The sequence below is a fragment of the Buteo buteo genome, chromosome 4 (assembly GCF_964188355.1).
Source record: "Buteo buteo chromosome 4, bButBut1.hap1.1, whole genome shotgun sequence".
NCBI lineage: Eukaryota > Metazoa > Chordata > Aves > Accipitriformes > Accipitridae > Buteo > Buteo buteo.
Window position 1 is genome coordinate 60994327 of NC_134174.1, and position 6000 is coordinate 61000326.

Here is a 6000-nt window from a genome sequence, read left to right on the forward strand (position 1 = left end):
TTTCCCTCGTCCTTGTGTTTACCACAAATACAGATTCTTGCCTCCTTTTTTTGGCTAATATAATACAGCCCAGAGAGTAGAATACTTGGAAGACAGATTTAGGTGTGGTTTTTTAAATCGGTCACTCCCCTTTTTTTATTAATTTTTCACTTTTAAGGAGGAAAAGAATACAGCTAGGCAGAATAGACAATTTTCACTTTTTCCACTGGTACTGGTAAAACATATTTATGTTATATGATTGAAAGAATTTACTTTCAGCTTTGACAGGTTATAAATAGAAGGCATTGTCATTGTCTAGCAGTTCTCCTGCAAAGGAGAGGTAACTGAGTAGATGAATAAAATATTGGCATTAAAAATACATTTTAAGTTAAATCTCAAAGTAGCTGATGAAATATTTCTATAGCAGTCCTGTCAGCTCACGCTCCAAGTAGTAATCTCTTTTGCTTGTTTTTTGTTGTTGGCTTTTTTTTTTTTTTTTTTAAGAAGTAAAAAAACCACCCCAAAACCAAAATACCTGCGGTTGGGGAAAGCGTGAGAGTGTCCCACACTTAGAATCACAGAATTATAGAATAGTTTGGGTTGGAAGGAACCTGTAAAGGTCATCCAGTCCAACCCTCCTGCAATGAGCAGGGACATCTTCAACTAGATCAGGTTGCTCAGAGCCCCGTCCAACCTGACCTTGAATGTTCCCAGGGATGGGACATTGACCACCTCTCTGGGCAACCTGTGCCAGTGTTTCACCACCCTTGTGGTAAAAATGTCTTCCTTTTATCTAGTCCGAATCTACCTTCTTTTAGTTTAAAACTGTTACCCCTTGTCCTATCGTTACAGGCCCTACTAAAAGTTTGTCCCCAGACAGCCTTCTTCAAGTTACCTGAGATGGAGACTTTGCCAGACCTGCCATTCACACAGATCCCGTTGAGGTGCTTTGCTCTTCAGTGTCCATCCCCAATTTTGTAGTACCTGAACACCTCGCAATACAGCCTGCTCGTTCTTCAACAAGTCGGCGAGGCAGAGGTGTGCTGCGTTCCCCCCAAGCTTGGGCTGCCTGTGCACCATGCTCATGGAGAGGTCTGGAGTCCTGACTCAACGTCGGTACCTGCTGCCTGCTTGAAGGTGCGCGGTCACCTCTGGCCACCGCACGCAGGGGAGGGAAGGGCACTGGAATCTCTAAGTTGTGGGACCACATCAGACTGCAGCTGGTTCTTGGGGTTCAGTTCAGATACAGTGTGGAAGCAGCCGGGGAGATGGGCTGGTTTTTCCAAACTGGTCCAGATGTGTGGCTGTGTCACAGCTTGAGGCTCCCTGGACGAGGCTAGTGCACTGCCCTCCTGTGCAGAAAGAGGTGAGGGGAAAGTAAAAGTGGTCTCGGAGTTTGTTAATACTCTTAATGAGGCATTAGCTTTATTTAATATGAAGTGCAGTGTGTGTCATATAAGGTCTGTTATTTCAGGGACAGATAATTTAAAATCTAACAGCAATTTACCACTCTAACATCAGGCAAAACATCTCTATTTGGATTTTAATTCTTCTCCAGCTAAGGGATGACAGCATGGAAGATTAAAGCTTTTTTTACTTCTCTTTAAGATCTCAGAAGAGTGCAGGTTTGAAACACAGAAAGAGGTTGACCTTCGTATTAACCTGAATCTCTTTTCCTGTTTCTTCTTGAACATATTTTATTCTCTTTATGCACAGTGGGGCTCTTTTTTCATGTGCTCCGCTGTTGAATGAAATGCCAAAAAGATGGAGTGTGCACTTTTACATCAAAGAAATGATGAGACCATAAAAACTCATTTCCCTTGTGACTTCTTAAATTGTTGCTAAGGAATTGAATGAGTCTGTTTGAAACAATGTGTCCCTTTAAATTTTGTTTTCTTATTTGTCTTAAAACACAAAGCCACAGTTTCATGTAGATCCTGATCCAAAGGCCACTGAAGTCAATAAAAGATTCTTAGTTACTGCAGTGAGTGGTAGGTCAGATGTTTCAAGTATTTCACTATGTAAAACTCCGGACAGACTGTTTTAAAAAGAACTGGCTATCTAGAGGGAAAGAAAATGCCTGGTGTGTTTTGTTTATTCAGCTAGTTAAAAATTTTACCTTCACATGGACAAGAAGTAAGTGAACTCCCTTCTTACTGAGCAGTATGGATCCAACAAGGACAAGAAAGGTCAAGCAGTAGTTAAATTCAGAAATCCAAACCAGCAAAAATATTGATTTACTTCAGTTTTTCTCATACATAAAGGTGATGGGCAGTAGAAACAAATACAGGAACAAAATCCACAATTTAGACTCTGTTGGAGGGAAACCTTCCCCAGTTCTATGTACCAGTTTTGGATAATCACTCTCATTGCTGGGATGGATGATTTGTTACTACTACAATCCAGTAAGTTGCTAGAAATGGTCTTGATTGGAATGAAAAGGCATTGTAAAGCAATTAAGTTCTGACTATTAACAAAGGTCCCAGAGGGAGCATTAATTTTTAAAAGTAGACAAAGACTGCATTTAGTAGCTGTATAACTGTGGCTATACTGAAATATGGAAAATGCTACAGCAAGTCTACACTGTTGTAGATATTCCTTATCAGTTTCTGGAAAAAGGTTGTGAAGTTCCAATTTAGAAAAGCGTTTAAGCATATGATGAACTTTCTTTCATTTTAACTGGATATAAATTAAAGAAATTGCCAAGTCCTTTGCTTAATAAGGAGCAATTTAAGTATCTGCTTATAGCCCAGGTTCAGATTTCATTGAAGTTTCCATTCCTCTGAATTGGAGCCTTAATCCCCTGAATCGTTGGTACTTTTTGGGTCTATAATCCAGAAACTCCACTTTTCTTCCAGACAGAAAGCAGTTGTCTTCTTAAAGATACCCATAGTGTGTATCCACATTCCTTTCCAAAGCTCCAGCCTTCGGCACTCTTTAATTTACAGTGTATTTCTCACTCCAAAGGCATGTAGTAATTTAAGCAGGTAAATTTACAACTGTTCAAAATAGTGATTTCTTAGTCTGTCAGTTCAAGAAAAATCCAGTGCTGGAGAAGATACTAAACCTTCTCTGTGCAGTTCTCTACCTCTGGTCATGCTTAGATGTTGACACTTGCCCTCTGCCCCTCTTCTGTACATCGCAGGCTCCTGTCACTCTTACACCCAGTTTCTGGTTGGTCAGTCTCTATTTTATGCCTAGAAAGAGACAATTTCTGTTATGATTCCATGCTGGGATAGCAAAACAACGGAAAAACATTGCTACCAGTAAAATATGTTTAACTATTTTCAAAATGCTGGCATGAGCCAACAGTCCATATCAAAGCCTTTGCAAAGGCATCAAGCCAGTTTCTCAGATTACATTGTTTATAATCTCACTTGGGTTATTTCCTAACAACTTAGAAAATGTGTGACTGTTTTTGTATCTGAAACGAGTTTGTCCAGTGCCAGAGCGAGGATATGGGGTATTTACAAAATGAGGCTACCTCGCATGAGTGGCAGTCTTTAGGATTCTGATTAACTGAATGGTTCTAGCAATCCTGTTACTGAAGATAGTTCAACCATCTTCTGAATTAGATAGGGGGGTTTGGTTTGATTTTTGGTTTTGTTTTTTTCCTGGTAGGATAGTTCTGAGCCAAGGGATTGAGACAGGTTTTGTTCTACACTACTGGTTCTGAAACTGTCGATGCAGCAGATGCAGGAATACAGGTTCAGAGAATCACAAAAGGATAAATGGTCAAATTTGCTCAATGCTTCTGATAGCAGAGTTCCTTGTGCTAAGGATTTATTCTCTGGTAGTTAGAAAGGAGAAGCCCAACTATACCGGTACTTGGTTAAAAAGAATTTATTGTAAACTGCACTGAAAGTGGACATTTTATACTATTACTTAAAACTCAGATCATCATAATTTTGGTTTCAAATCCGAGGAAAGAAGGCACCCATTTTCAATACCTAATATGCTGTTATGTTAGCTACTGCAGCCCTGATTCCAGAGGATGGAAGGTCACTGGCTTTAGTGTTCTTGGAAACAGAGAAGAAAAGCAGTTTGGAAGGGAAAAAGAAGTCTCCAGTAGATCCAGTTTTCATTGTTAAACCAGTAGGTTGCTTTTTAAATATCCTACCTTGGTACTTTTTCTTTTGCCATCAGAAACAAGTATTTAACAAGTTCGTACCTTCTAATCTAAGAAAAATTGTCAGACCTCACATGTTGAAAACCCATTATACAAACAGCTGAACTCTTCAGACTTCCAGGAGTAATTTAATTACAGGGGTTCTTCTGAGATGCTTTTTTTCATTAAAAAAAATAGTGTTTTCTACCTGATGAAACCTTTGGTATTTTTGTAATGTGTAATAAAATAATCACTACCATTGGGGTTGCTACTCATTTTTCATTGTAATTAATTTTGGGGGGTGAAAAATCTCAATAAATACATTTTTTTCAGGCTAAAAAATGACATTGAAGAAGAGGGAAAAGAGGAATTTTCTGCAGTGATGTTGGAAAAAATTGTTCTGCTACTTGCAAAATGCATCGATGCCTTTTGATTAAAACTAAAAGTGAAAAATCTGACTCTAGTTTGATAGAGACAAAATTTCTTCAGTGAGCCAGACAATGAAAAGAGTACCAGGTAGCACTGCGAACTTCTCCATGTTCTTGAAAATGTGCTGCTCTGGAAGAACCGTTTCTAGAAAGCATTTGTCTGCAAACACTCCTTAAGCCCGGGTGCTTAACTTATCTGTTATCTTTTGCTTTCTTTTCTTACAAACTGATGTCCAGCACAAATTAAACTGAATGCTAAATTCAGTGGCCAGCTACCTATTAACTGGTAAAATCTGGGTTGAAACAGTAGCATGTAACAGAGGTTAACTCCATGTGCAGTTACCAGGCTGATGAGTTGAGGATAAAAACCAGAAGAATGAGATATTGTGCTTTCTTTTTAGAAGGCAGAATGCCAGTTTTCATTACTTGTGCTTCCAGAATGTCACTGGCTTTTGAAAATATAGAAGGAAAGTACTTCCTTTCCTGCTGTGATGCAGTGTGAGGGATTCTCATGGTCTATGCTTGTACTTCGTTGCACTCTCTAATACACCTCTCTCTTGAAGAGAACATTTATACTTGAGAAGAACTGAGTCTTTGGTAATGCAACAGAGCTAGAAAAGGCAAGAATGTTACTGACCTCAACCTAGACTTGCAATAAGCTTTGTGGAGTAATTTGGGATATCATCTTGCCATCTGTTTTAATTCCAAATGAGCAATAGAATGTGTAGTTGCATAGCTTATATTTCAGAACTTGCCTGTAAGACCTACAATAAAGGAACAGTGCAATTGAGCTAAGGAGTGGTGTTGAGAATGGTAAGGAAATAATGACTTCTGTTGAGATCTTTAGTAACATTTATTGATTTTATATCTACTTAGCCATATAGTTGAAACCAAGACCAATTCTGACTTGGAAGAACTGTAGATTTCAATGTTCGATAAAACATAAAGTCTATAGAGTCAGTACACACCGAATATCTTCATAAAAGGAGTTTTTTTAAGAACACTTCGAGAAGACATTTTAAAAAATGTAACATCAGAAAGAACTAAAGAGCATTTACATAGAAATGATCACAGTCATTCATGATGTCCTAGTTTGTGCCTATGTTTTAGGACATTTATGAAGATTCCAGGGCTGATTACTATATTAATTTCATGAAAATAATAGAAATGTACTGTTTCATTGCATTATTCTCTTAAACCAGTCATAAGAAAAGATTTATCTCAGTTATCCAATGGTAAAAATTATATTGCTCAATTTCTTCATCTTTAGTGCATGTGGTAGCACAGAAAAATCACTTTGCAAAGTGCTTTATGTCAAGGGAATTCTAGGCCACAGTAAAGGAGTGCATACTGAACTAATGAAAAATGTGATTTGGGCCTATTCACAAAAGAAATAATTAGTGTGTTTATGAATGTTAAAGTCTAAGTCTGTTACTCAGCTATGCGCTAGCAGATTATGCAGACACACAAAAATGGAGCATTCTT